The sequence below is a fragment of the Mirounga angustirostris genome, unplaced genomic scaffold, assembly GCF_029215605.1.
Source record: "Mirounga angustirostris isolate CCGP_5_RB_7025 unplaced genomic scaffold, mMirAng1.0.hap1 SCAF_2, whole genome shotgun sequence".
Taxonomy (NCBI): domain Eukaryota; kingdom Metazoa; phylum Chordata; class Mammalia; order Carnivora; family Phocidae; genus Mirounga; species Mirounga angustirostris.
In genome coordinates, this window is record NW_026991710.1 from 148,716,360 (window position 1) to 148,730,689 (window position 14,330).

At 38.0% G+C, this 14,330-nt stretch overlaps 1 non-coding gene and 1 pseudogene across 1 annotated transcript; both read right to left on the minus strand.

Annotated features, from left to right (window-relative positions):
• Window positions 1-8,450: 8,450 nt before the first annotated feature.
• LOC123847795 (small ribosomal subunit protein uS2-like) lies at window positions 8,451-14,173 on the minus strand (annotated as a pseudogene).
• On the minus strand, window positions 9,306-9,456 carry LOC123849154 (small nucleolar RNA SNORA62/SNORA6 family). The gene has a single exon (XR_006791980.1). It is a non-coding gene; the product is annotated as a small nucleolar RNA SNORA62/SNORA6 family (small nucleolar RNA).
• Window positions 14,174-14,330: the final 157 nt, after the last annotated feature.

The window sequence follows — 14,330 nt, forward strand, 5'->3', positions numbered from 1 at the left end:
GGCAGAGGAGGAGGGAGAAGCAGACTCCCCACTGAGTCGGGAGCCGGACATGGGACTTGATCCCAGGACCCAGAGACCATGACCCGAGCTGAAGGCAGATGCTCAACCACCTGAGCCACCCAGGTGCCCCAATATTAAACTTTTAATAATAGTACAATACTAGCATTACTGACTTTCTTTCTTTCTTTCTTTCTTTATTGACAGAGAGAGAGAGAGAGAGAGCCAGAGAGCACAAGCAGGAGGGGATGGCAGAAGGAGAAGGAGAAGTGGACTCCCACTGAGTAGGGAGCCTGATGCAGGGCTCCATCCCAGCACCCTGGGATCATGATCTGAGCCAAAGGCAGATGCTTAACTGACTGAGCCAACCAGGTGCCCCTGTGCATCAACTTTTAGATCAGCTTTTCAAATCCTTTGAAAAATAATTAGTATTTTCTTCCTTTTTTATCATATAATATGTTTCCCTAATATCTTTCACAGTAAATCCGAGGTGCATTACAGAAGAAATATTCTTTTCTATACAAACTATCTCCTTTATTTTGACTTTGTACTTATAACTCATGCTTTCAGGCATCATTTATGCTGATGAAGTCAAAGACCATTTGGGTTTCTTTTTGCTTATTTCCTATCTAATGTTGGCTTATGAATATGCAGGTATATTTCCCTATTTCTGTTGTTAATTTTTCTACCTGTTTTTTTTCAGACCAAATTTTTTTCATGTTGAATAAAAATGCCAGGTTGAGCTCAGCTAAATTTTACTGATAACCTTCTGAGTGCTTAGTAACTTATACTACCCCTTTCTACAATAAAGATGTCAGTTGAAAATATCAATTATAAAATTAATAAGGTTTCCTAGTTTAACAACATTTTATATTGCTTGCTTTTGCATAGATTGATAAAACAGAAAAGATGTTAATTTCCCCCCTTTTTTTTTTGTAGAAAAGGGGTGAGTCTCTAATTTTTAATTTAGAATGTCCAGTCATTAGATACCTTTAAGAATTTGGTTTGTACAACTGATATTTGTCACTTTGATTTGCCATGTATATAATTCAATCATCTGGATATTGTGCAAACATCTCCAAAACTTGGCAAGAAAGCACAACTTTCCATATCCAATATGTTAGCCAAGTCCCTGAATTAGTATTGTTTAGAAATATCTGTCTTCCCAAGACAACTCTGACTAAAATGAAACGTTTTCTGGTGAACAATTTTCCAAGCTTTAAGGCATCTGTGCACCCTGTTCGGTTCATCACAAACAGTAACTCCAAGGATTTGGCGTTAGGAAAATGATTGTAAAACATTTAAATCATGCACTAAAACTTTGGTTTTTTTTCGAAGCAGCCACAGAGATGGCAATATCTCTGCAAGTGAACGCTGAGTTTATCCCACCTGCCAAATATATAAATGTTTACCTCTTTGAAAATGGAAGAATGTGTAGGTTAAATAAATTTAAAAATATTCTTTGTCTTGTAAGATCACTCACATAGCCCTGGGGAGGGTCTTCTCTTCCAGGTGAAAGATGTTCTTAGGTTGTCTCTCACTATTTCCCTTGCTAAGTGACGAATCTCTCTCCGGTGTTTCCTGGATTTTCGTCCTTCTATGCCTCTACCTGGATGTTTATATCATGTCTCAGTCTTAGGGATGTGGGATGTATGTGTGTGTTGTGGGGTGGGGGTGGTAAAAATTTCAGCAGCAATCTTGTTTTGCAGATTGTATGCAATTATCAAGTGTATTCGGCTAAATATCTCTGAAACGTATGACAAGTTACAGTTTCCTAAGAAACAAATTGATTTTATCCCACTAGTCTTCTTAGGGAGCAATTAAATCTCTATTGCTTGAGTTTTATTTTATCATTCCATGGAAAATCGGGCTTCCGTTTTCTGGTTGAAAAACAAATACTCCACTCCACCTAATTAAATCAGGTAATAATGGGAGAAGTGGAGATGTCCACACCCAGCAAGGAATGGGGTGGCCAGAAGTTGAGCAGATAGAGAGCTAAAATGACTTTTCCAGCTTTCTGACTCAGGTCTCTATGGTCTACTTTTATTACTTTGCCTGAAATGCAAATTCTCAGAATGCCAGACACACCCATATTCCAATGAAAGTACAAAAACAAAATTAAAAGCCAACCACAGTTGAGTTTTCATTGTCTGTCACTTTGATTGGTCTTGTTCCTTCAGCCTTCCTTTCCATCCCAACCAACCTGAATAATCAAAAATTGTCTCTGTTTAATAGGAAAAACGCCTGTCCTAAGAGGGGAATTCACACAAAGAACTTCCTTCTGTAAATAGATACTCAATTGACCATAAATAAGCCCCCTCCTCTTGCTGATGGCTCTGAACACTACCAGATATTATTGATGTGTTGTTTCTTGGTGGTACAGCTGAACTTTACTGGGGAAAGTAATACAGAGAAGGACTTTCATATCCAGCCCCTATTGCTGTTGGGACTGTTTTCTCTTCTCACACAAGATTAAGGGGTAGGCTTACTTGAGAGTCTATGTTCTGGCAAGCCTTTTTGCTGAACTTGGCAGGAGCATTAAAATATCTTTATTAGAAACCATGAATCAAGTTCCATCACAGAATTCATAACCTTCCAGATCTGGCTGCCTTCTTTTGTCAAACCTCACTGAAAGGTGTGGCTTAAAATAAAGTTTATTTTAGGGTGCAAAGATCCAGTGATAATGGTAAATTTTCTTCTATAGCATATACAGGAAGTCTTCATTTAAAGTAAAACACATCAACCTGTGATTTAAAAATGTGCCACAGAGTTTCCAAATATAATCCAGAGAATTTTGCCAATAAAGAGCTCGGCTATAAAGAAACAATGATGGGTTTTTGAAAAGCACCAGTATTTTCTTTGAGCCTGATGAAAATCCATTGGCTTTGGTTCTCTAAAGATGCATATTGAAATCGTTTATAATAGGAAATTCTGTTAGTGCTTTCTTAGAGCAAAGGTATGAAAGAGCTCTCTTAAAATTGCTTCCAAGTTCTGGAAGTCCAGTTTGAAGGAGTCTAAACTGTCAGAAATCTACAAGACTGAACCTGCCAGTCAGGCATGGGTGCCATTATCAAGAAAAGCTATGCACAATGAGAAGAGTTTTAACATATTGGTGAGAGAAATGTGTATAGACTCTCATAAACGTGAGTCTTATTTTTCCAGCATGAACTGCGGGCTGGAGGTCCCTCACCAGTGACAGGTGATATTCAATAGACAAATCTGCAGAATGGGCCACAGAGAATCCCAAGCATGTCTTCAATTCTAAAAATGGTGGTGAGGGGAAGGGCAGAGAAGAAGCCAGTCTCTTTATCAAGGTGGGAAAAGTTAGAATATCAGTCTACAGAGATTAATAAATGTTAGATGGCACCTTCAAGAATTGTTTTGGTGTGCCTGAAACTAATAATACACTAAATGCTAACTAACTTAAATTTAAATTAAAAAAAAGAATTGCTTCGTTGTGTACTATCATTCTGTACAAGTGACGGGGGATAGGCTAGAATAAAAATTCTTTTTTTCTTTAAAGATTTATTTATTTGAGAGAGAGAGAGAGAGAGAGACAGCACGAGTGGGAGGGGCAGAGGGAGAAGGGGAGAATGTTTCAAGCAGACTCCCCGCTAAGCCCAGAGCCCAATGCAGGGCTTGATCCCACGACCCTGAGATTGTGACCTGAGCTGAAACCAAGAGTTGGATGCTTAACTGACAGAGCCACCCAGGTGCCCCTAGAATAAAAATTCTGAGTCAACTGTGTGAATAATAGAATTGTCCAGATAGATAGGGCTTAATGGCAGTTTAGGACTACTAAGTAGCCAAATCATTGTTTATGTATGCTACAGGTGTGGATGTGAATGCTTTCTCGACCCAGTGCTTTGGATAAAGTAAAACCATTCTGTTTTATTATTTTTGAAAATGTTGGTGAGTTGGAGGCATTAGCTTTGTATCAAAAATGCTGTGTTTTTAATATTGTATGTGATGATTTCATAGAAAACAATTCTGTGTTAGAATAGAGAAGGAAAGGCACTTCCTATTGTAGCTCCTACTACTAATTCTTTGATACTTAGATAATTGAGCTGTAGATTTAGTGGACTAAACGATTAATGTATATTATGTCCCTTTAAGTCTTAGATTACCCAAGAATGCATTCTTTTTTTCAGCTGTGTAATAGCAGCTGATTAAAGCTGATTAGATCCTACTGTCTTCCAGTGTCTAGCCTACTGCTCTTAATAGTTCAGAGGCACTATACCAGGGTGGAACTCGGTTATTTTGAGAGGTTAAATTAGGAAATGGAACACCTTAGCTCTGTGAGTGCACTTTACCTGCCCCCTGGCACATCTCACAGCCACTGTATGCTGTAAATACTCCTTGTTTATGAAGCCTTACAATACAAACTTGACTTAATGGCTGAGGAAAGAACACACCATTGTTTTCCCCCTCAGTTATCTGTGAAGAACATTTTGGCTTGGAAGCTTATGCTTCACTTCCTATGTATATGGAGGCTCTGTCAAAAATTAAATGGAGTTTGAGCAAATTTTCAAAGATCTGGGAGGTGTTTGATGAAACTCTGGGTGGTTTTGTTTGTTTGTTTGTTTGTTTAGATAATTGCTATGCCCTTCCTCCCTGGTACAGACTGCCTTCACTGAAATCCTCATAAATTAAACTTCTTTCTATAGGTGGAGAGATGAAGAAAGAACACCTCTGTTTTAGTTTCCTCCATAGAATAATGCATATTTGCTTTATATCATGAGAAGCTGACAGGTTTAGAATCTGCTTCCAGATGTCCAGATGGTTTAATAAAGAAAAGAATAATAATACATGACATTTTCTGATCCAGGAAGAAACAGCTTTATGTCAAGTTAACTTGGAAGTTGTAAGATGAAGGAAACTGTTATGTAAATAAAGAAGACTGATAAAACAGAAGAAAACAGGGCAAGTAAAGACACCCTGCCCAGGAAAAAAACCAAGAAGGCATATAATAAAAATTACTTTTTTTAAACAAAGACTGAAATGTTTATCTGATTTATCACAGTCCGAATTATACGTAGCTCTAGCTCCTGAGGTAATCTCAAGTCCAATATATTTGCAAACAACCATGTCCTAGAGTCTTTGCTGTACAATACAATAAAACCATGTTTCAAGTTAAAGCTAAAATAAAAAAAGAAACTATGAATAAGCAAGTTAAGACTATGAAGGCTTACCTGAGGCAGACATTCATCAACATCCAGACACATGACTATTTGGAATAAACTTGATTTATATGTATAAATATAAAACTCCACAACCCTTAAAAATTAAAACTTTTCTTTCCTATATGAAGTTCAGTATTTTTAAAGCCTCTTGACTTTATCTTTTCACAGAAGTATGGATATGTAGTTCATAGACTTGCTTTCTTGTTTTTCAGTATTTACTTTAAACAAGGTAGATTGAAAGAGTTCTTAATTAAAGATTTTGCAATTCCATCTTGGCTGTGTCAACAACTGAAAAATAACAAGCTAGTATTTTGAGAGAAAAAAATGGAATGGAAAAATAGTAGAGATATGGATTGTGGAATGAGGACTAAAAAGTTTAGTACCGTACGCTGTACCTGTATGTGAAGCCATATTTAAAACTGGAATACTGAAAGGAAATCCATTTAACTCTTGGGAAAATGTCTCTTTCCTTATATGATCATCTGCGCGCAGTAAGTTAAACACATTCATTATATATTATTACTTAACACTCTTAATACTTGACAATTTAATACATGAAGTTGTATTCCACATTTTTCATAGAATGTATGCACATATATATAACATACACATATCATATACACATATATAATGCATATATCCATACATATGAATATATACATATATACTCACATAATTTTTCAACATCAGGGAATATTCTGAAAATTTGATTGAAAAATTCATAAATGAGTTTTACAAAGTTTATGTATATTTAGATTAAGGAATGACCAGGCTATTCAAATATTTTCAGCTTTGAGTAAATGTGCTAAGATGATCAGAGTAATTCTGCCAAATTTTCCTAATCATTTTTTGGGAAGGATGGGATGGAGGTGGGACTAAAGCCCTATACAGGTTGGCCTAGGGACCTGACAGGTGCTCATGGCTGGTTGATGTTTCTGAACCTAACATCAGATCTGTTGGGATAATCGCTAATAGAGTACAGATAAAAACAAAATGCTACAAACTGAAAAATAAGAACAGATCATTTACTAAACACATACATTGTTCTATGTGCAATATGAATATAGTTACACGTAATATATTGTGTATAGAATATATATTATATGTAATATATTTTACACATGTATAAGTTATCTTTAAAGCTCAGCAATCCTGTGCGATAGTTGCTATTTTATTGTCCCAATTTATTAATTTATTAATTTATCGCCCCAATTACTAAGTACATTACTTATTGTATATGGAAATCCATCTATTCACTGTTATCCAGATCTGGCTTCCTGACCGAGATTTTGATAAGGTTCTCTCATGTGGCAGGCTCAAAGGCCACGTAGGCAAATGACTGGACCTAAATTTAAACTCAAGGGCAGCAGCTCAGACAGTTCCTTCCTTAGGTAATAATTGTGCTGGAAAAAGCAAGGAGCTGATTTTAAAAATCAAAATTAGCTCTATCACAAAGCAACAGAGCTCACACCCAAAGAAAAAGTAACCTAATTAGCATGACCTTCTGCTGTTATTCAGAGGCCTTTGGGTTCTGCTATTTAGGTGGGTACCTCATGAATTGGCTAATATATAACCTAGTGGGATGAACTTTAGACATATATGTGGGAGGCTTAGGTTCTAGTCTTAGCTCTACCAATGAGTCAAGTGGTTTTAAGTATGTCAAGGGAACATTGGGTAATATATTAACAATAAAAACAAAAGCAATATGCTCAAATGCTTTAAAAGAAAGACATTTTAAATTCAAGATATTATTATTTTTACTACAATAAGAAAATAAAACCCACGGCTATATTCCTAAGATATTTCTTCTACAGCTTAATTTTTCTAATGTTCAGTGAATGTTTTGGTCCATTTCCCTGAAAATGTGTGGGAGAGGCAGAGGAAGAACAGAAAGAGGTAGGTCCATGGGTCATCAAAGAACTGCTCTGACGCAAAGCAGGAAAATGAAAGATCATGTGTCTACTTCATTTCTTTTATACCTTATATTCAAAACCTAAAGCTTGAGGTCGTGCTACGTATGTTATTCATAAAAGTTATTTAATTTTAGAAGTTGTCTACTGGTGTCTGGGTAGCTGGAAAGATACAAATGAAAAACTACGATGGATCCTTTAATGTTGAAAATTTTGACATTAAAAATATAAATATATTCAGTATTTTTTCTGTATAGAATCTTGTGGTTTCTGTTGTTTTGTTTGCTTTTTCCTCTTGGGAATATTGCAGGATACTGAAGGTAAGGAGTCATACTGAGGAATCTACTTTAAGATTTTAGGAAACATTGTATTCTAACACTGTCATTTAGATAACCACAGCTTCTCTCTTTGAGGTAGAGATTTTCAGGGGGAGATAAGAAATAAGATTCTTTCTGATAACTATCTCACATATTGTCTAGACATTGGATTCAGATTCTTTGGTTATAAGAATGAAGTATAATTATCAACTGGTCATGGAGGCCATTGTGGGAATCGTGTGTGAGTAAACTTTCTCAATTTTAGTTTTTTGGTGTCATACTCACAAATGTTTTATTAGCGATTTATAAACAGATTTAAATCGATCCTTCTTCTGAGCCTAGGATTCTCGGCTATACTCTATGTGACTTAGTAACTCCCATGTTTCTTTCTGGATTGTGTTACTAATTTCCAGGGTGGGACTGGGTGTGTGGGATGCAGAGTAATGAGAAAAATTAAGACTTTGTAGATCCTGTGGCTTGATAAACTTTGATATTCTACCAGGCTTGTCTACTTCTGCCAGAACCCCTATGGAGGAGGACACACTGCTGGCAAATGAGCTCATGTGAAACCCAGAAGCCTAAACAGTGTAATGTTAAATATTTCCTGATTAAACAAAATAAAAGTAAAAGGTCAGAATCTCAAAAATAGCAGGATTTGACATTAATCTACTGGTAAATCGGTACCAGTGTTCAAATGAGACTCGAATGGTGTTCTTTTTTTCCTGAAAGCAAACCATAAGCCAGACATATAGAGCAGGACTTTTTTCACTTCGAAAAAATTGTACACAGCTTTGGTTTTTCTTAATATTTTGATTTTACGCACCAAAGAGTTTTTCTTAATAATTTTTTTTATAAAATATTAGCTCACTACCAAGTGGTGAAGTGGTAGTTTTACACTTTAGTACCCCCCTCTCTCTTTCTCTCTCCCTCAGTTAGAAAAAAATCAAAACATATTTTTAAGGTCTTTTTTTCTGTAGGAAGAACAATTTTTTTTTTTTCCAAAGTGCTTTTTTTTGTTTTTACAAACTGTTTATTTTCCGTCAACCTTTTCCACTTCTATTTCCATTTTGTTTGCCTTTGTGGAGGAGCAGCTTAAGGCCACTCAGTGGTTGTTCCTACCCATTCAGTGGCCTGAGCAGTGGGAGCTGCAGACCAGTCTTCAGTGGCCGGCTGGGCGCTCCAGTGCGCGGTAGGGAACTGCTGAATCGGCACCGAGGCCACCTGCACGCCTTCAGACCAGTCTGCGACTTCAGGCTGAGTAGCAGTGACCTCAGGAGCTGGAGCCGTCCATTCACCCTGAAATTCCTCGTTGGTCACGGCCTTTTCAGCAGCAGCCTGCTCTTCCTTTTCCATCTCTTCAGGATCTCTGCAGAAGTAGAGATCAGGCATGACCTCCCATGGGTGTTGACGGGAAAGGGGCCACGTGTGCGCAGAACTTCCCTGGCCAGCATCCACCCCATCGGACCCACTGAGTGAGCTCCCTTGTTGTTGCAAGGGATGGCGATGTCCACATAGCGCAGGGGAGAGTCTGTGCTACACAGAGCAATGGGAGGCAGGTTAACATAGGACGCCACTGTAAGAGGCTGGTGGTCAGCCCCGGGATCAGGAACCACCAGAAGTCCCGGCTCCCGGCAGGCTGCCTGGATCTGGTTCCAGGAGGGAAGCAGCCAGCAATAGGAGTGGCTCTGGTAGCAGCAACAAATTTCAGCACAGCTCGCTGGCCGTTATTGCTGGACGATATGACACTGATGCTGGGTTTTCAATGTCAACAATGGCATGGGCTGCCAACAGAAGCTTCTCGCAGGTTCTCTTCAGATTTATGATGTAGATACCTAGGTGATAGCAGAAAGCTTTTTAACACCTGACCTAATTTGCAATGGATTTTCTTCTAAAAAACTGAATGTAGCAGAGAGTACTATCAAACTCCAGTCATAGAGACAAGCTCTACTGGTGCTAGCGAAAATCCTGCTGTTTTTATAGCACACTTCCGACATTCAGAAGTTCATTGGCCACAGATGGCCTCAACCTTGAGCTTTAATAAGGTGCACCCAAAGTGGTTTTTATAAAGACTTCCTTTCAAGCTGCTTCCATAAATATTTAGAAACCTCCCTCAAATCAAACAATCTTATATTTAATGTGTTAGGGGGGGAAATGGCAGTTAAAGAATGGAAAGAAGAAGGACTCCATTTCTTTTGGAAAAGCAGAGGGTGTGAACTAAGAGCTGAACCAGCTTCAGTTATGTGTGGATGCAGTTCTAGGAGTTAATCATTGCTTTTTTTCCAGTGAGACAAGTAGAAGTTTTTCACAAAATTGGTTCCTTTCCAGGTTGGATGGAAAGTGGAGCGAAGTCATGCAAATATCTTATAAGCACAGATTGCCAAGAAAGTCATTGATTGGCAGGATCAGGGAGAGTGAAGGGGGCTGGGGAAGGGAGTAGAAGGGCAAACTGTAAAATTTGAAGTGTAGCATCCGTTCAGTTTGTTTATTGCAGGTTTCTGGCTTGAACTACTTCTAGTTCTAGGACATGTTCTTACAACTTTGCCAATTGTTGGTGTCAGGGTTCATACTCATATAAAGAAGTAGTCCAAACATTAAGATATAATTTATCAACATTCTCTGCATAGAATGGCTCCGGAAAAATTAAAGTGAGGTTAGTTTTTAGAACAATTTTTGTTATGTTACTACTCTTTCCTTACCCCCACCTGTCCTTCGTCTGTAGGCAGAACTCTCTTCTTTCATGCCTTTCTTCTGCCTAATAAAATGTGTATCCCATTTCCCAAAGGTTCTTATTTCTGCTGGAGCTAATCTGATAAACTAATGCCTGATGAGTTGTTTAATAAAAAAGGATTGCTCCTATCTTGCCCATCTAAGATTATGATTTTGAATATTAAGATCTTTCAAAGACTTCTTTTGTAAGAATGACCAATTTGGGGTATTTTCTATAATTGGTAGAGAAAATTTTTAGACCAAGGAAACTTCAAATGGCTCACTCCCCTTTTGGGGCATATTTTTCTAATAGGACTGAATCAACTACCACATATATATATATATATAATATATATATAATATATATATGTAGTTCTGAGATGCCACATACAATTAATAATATATATATAATTAAAAGGGTGCTTGGTCCTGATTAACTTCCAATTTTTTCCATCTGATATTCTTGAATCCATGAAATGCCACAGTGAATGAGAATAAATAATGATGAATTTAACCTTCACTATATCCTAGTATTCATTTTCTAGATAAGTCCACCTCCCCCAGATGCTTTATATTTTAGTTGAGATGTTTGTGGTTATGAGTAACAGAACTCCAACTCAAATTAGCATAAGTGATAAACCAGATTTATTGGCTCACATATCTGAAAAGTCCAGGCATGTTTTCATTAAGGCAGTCTCTCAGTTTTCTATGATTCTCTTGGCTGTGTCCTTCTCTGTATTCTGGCTCCATCCTCAGATTGGCTTCCATCGTAGCCACAAAATGGCTGCCAATAGCAGCCAAGGCAACATGTTATTTGACTCATATCCAAGGGGAGAGAGACTGTCACATTTTATAATCGTTTAACAAAAGTCTTGAGATTTACTCTGATTAAGCCAATCACTGGGCCCAGGAAGAAACCAAATGCTGGTTTATCTGGGCTTTGGTGACAGCCTCTGCTGAAACAATCTTTGTTTTATCTGGGGTAAAATAATATAGCTTGGAGCTGGGATGGAGTCAATCCATTCAGAGTTCATGGCTCTAGCACAATGAGGGAAGGACATTTCCAAAGTAAAATCTGAGTGCAGTTGGTAAAAGTGGAATAAATTCTAAGTATGTAACTAAATATCATCCCCAAACCCCTTTAAGTGGAATCTATTCTTTCAACCTTTGAAAAATGTACAGAAAAACAGAGAAACAGACTTCATTGCCAAACAGAAAAATTGTATGTGACTCATATCTAGCTTGGCAGTTTCTTTTTACTAGAGTAACCAAAACTTTACTCATTTCTTAGAACTGGACATACACACTTAGCCATGTGAGAGATTCTAAGTACTATATGATTAAATACCACTTTTAGCCCCCAGCCACATAGGGAAGTTCTGAGATGCCACATACAATTAATTTAAGAGGAAATGGACCAAGATGATACCTAGCCAAGGTTATGAATTCCATGTGGTTTGGTGTAAGATTTACAGTGCTCACCCTGAGACTGAGGAGAAGGCATGTATGAATATCCAATTTTAAAAAATAGAATTCTGAGGAAAGAACCAATTCAGTGCTTGAAGAATTATCCAGGGTTTGGTTTCCTTTAGTTTCATCTCTAATCTTGGTTCTGTTGCTACTATGTCTTCCAATAATCAATAATTAAGAGTTTTAATCTGGGGCGCCTGGGTGGCTCAGTTGGTTAAGTGACTGCCTTTGGCTCAGGTCATGATCCTAGAGTCCCGGGATCGAGTCCCGCATCGGGCTCCCTGCTCGGCGGGGAGTCTGCTTCTCCCTCTGATCCTCCTCCCTCTCATGCTCTCTGTCTCTCATTCTCTCTGTCTCAAATAAATAAATAAAATCTTTAAAAAAAAAAAAGTTTTAATCTGATGTTCTTGTATTGCTCCTGCTTCATTACAGTGGTTTTTTAAGGTGTTTTCCTTTTTTTCACTTTCATATCATTACATTCAAATACTTAGAGACAACCCAAGTGGCAGAAAGCAGCAAATAACTAATTTTCTGCTTGGTATTGACATAATGGCCTATAGCAGCCATGCTCCAACCTCCAACTTTATTGCTATCAGAGTCTCTCTATCCAAAAATATCTCTTTACCTTCCCCTGGTGCCTAGAATTCTTATCTATAGGATCATACCCTACTTGCATTTAGACATGGTCCCAGAAAGTTACTTTTTAGAATGCTTAAAATGGCTTACATAAAAGAACATGTTGCGAGTGTGCAAATTAAATCATTTGTGAAGTTTAGAATGTGAAATAGTTGGCCCTTTGCCTTTCTGGCTCTGGCTGTGTGTCTTTTTTTCACCTACATACTGCAAAATTCCAGTTTTGAAAAAGGAGAAAGGATGTGAAGTTCTACCTGCTGCCTCCAAAGGGCCGGCCTGGGTGAGACGTTGTGAAGATGGGGACGTGAGAGTAAAGGGTGGCTTTTGAGGAGAAGTCCAGCAAGTGAGGAATTGGGAAGAATGCTACTATGAAATCTTTCCTTTTTAGAGCTGAGCATGCAAATCTTTTTTGTTCATCAACTTAAAGCAGTATACATCTAACATCATGAGTCTTACTTCCTATGCACTAGAAATCGAGGGGATTGTCTGCCCAGCACCCCTCATTCTCATGGTGCTATAGGGCCTTCTCTATAATCCCTCTCTCATAAGACTGTCCTGGTCTAGTGACCAACACCATATCTGAACTAGACCAACTGGAATCTTCATAGGAGTTTTAGGCATGGAAACCAAGAAATGGAAGTCAATATCTTTTAGTATGCCAGGTATAAAGGCAGAAGTATGGGAACAGTTAGTAGCCATGTTTTCTACTCTGTGGGTAGGAGAAGCCAGGGTGCACCCATTAGTGTGATATTTGAGTTAAACAAAGTTATGAAAAATATGCAAGTTCCAATAGATGTTATTTAAATCTAAAAGGAAATATATTAAAAAAAAAAGTCTAATTAAGTGGTAAAAAAAAGTTAGCTAAAGTCTCAGGTGGCAGAATTCCATTTATTTAACTCAGGTGGAAATATTCAATAAAAGAATGTCTTGGACCGTGTTGTCAGTGACAAGATTGATGTCAGTCTGTATGTCTACTGTTCCAGGTCTTTCATTCTAGCCCCAAATAACAGGTCAATAGTGATTTTAACACACTGCAATGGTGAGACCAATTATTCTTTGAAGAATAAAATTGTCTCCTTGAGGAGGTTTAAAATTAAATATAGAGGAATTTTCAGTAAATCAAATTAATATTTTAGTATTAGGATAGGAATGATATGTTCATATTTGGTGTTAAGTATTTATAATGTTTAATATATATTAATTATCTATTGATGCTATGATGATTGATCTGTGTGTCAACTTGGCTAGGCTATGGTGCCCAGTTGTTTGGTCAAATACCAATCCAGTTGTTGCTGTAAAGGTAAGTTTTAGATGATTACTATTTACCGGTAGATTTTGAGTAAAGCAGATTACCTTCTATAAAGTGGATGGCCCTCATCCAAGTAGTTGAAAGCCTGAAGAGAAAAGACTGAGGTTCCTCCAAGAGGAATGAGTTCTGCCACTCTCCCCCCTCACTCCATTCCCCAACCCCAAAGATTGCGTTCGGACTCAAGTTTGCAACATCGACTCTTGCTGGAATTGACAGCCTGTCAGCCTACTCAGCAGATTTTGGACTTGTCAGCTCCCACTCTCTCTCCTTCTGTATATACACACACCCACATGCATTAGTTTGTTTTTCTGGAGAATATTGACTATACATATTTATGACAAGGACTCCAAAAATTGTTGACTTAAGGCAGCAAACATTCATTATCTCCCAGTCTCTGTAGATCAGGAATCAAGGTGCAGCTCTGCTAAATGCTTCTGCTTTAATGTCTCTTCAAGGCTGTAATCAAGGTGTTAGTTGGAGATGCGATCTCATCTGAAGGCCCAGGTCGGGGGTGGATCTGCTTCTACATTCACTCACTCTACATTCACTGTTGTTGACAGGATTCATTTCCTCCATGGCTTGCTGAACTGAATGCCCCAGTTCCTCACTGGCTGTTACTTGAAGGCCTCCCTCATTTCCTTGCCACATGGGTCCTCCATAGGGAAGCTCACTACATGGAAGCTGGCTACATTAGAGCAAGCAACCAAGGGAGGAAGAGAGATCACCAAAGACAGAAGCAGGGTTTTTTGTAACCTAATCTTGGAAATGAGATAGTGTCATTTCTCATGGAAATTCACTGGAAGTC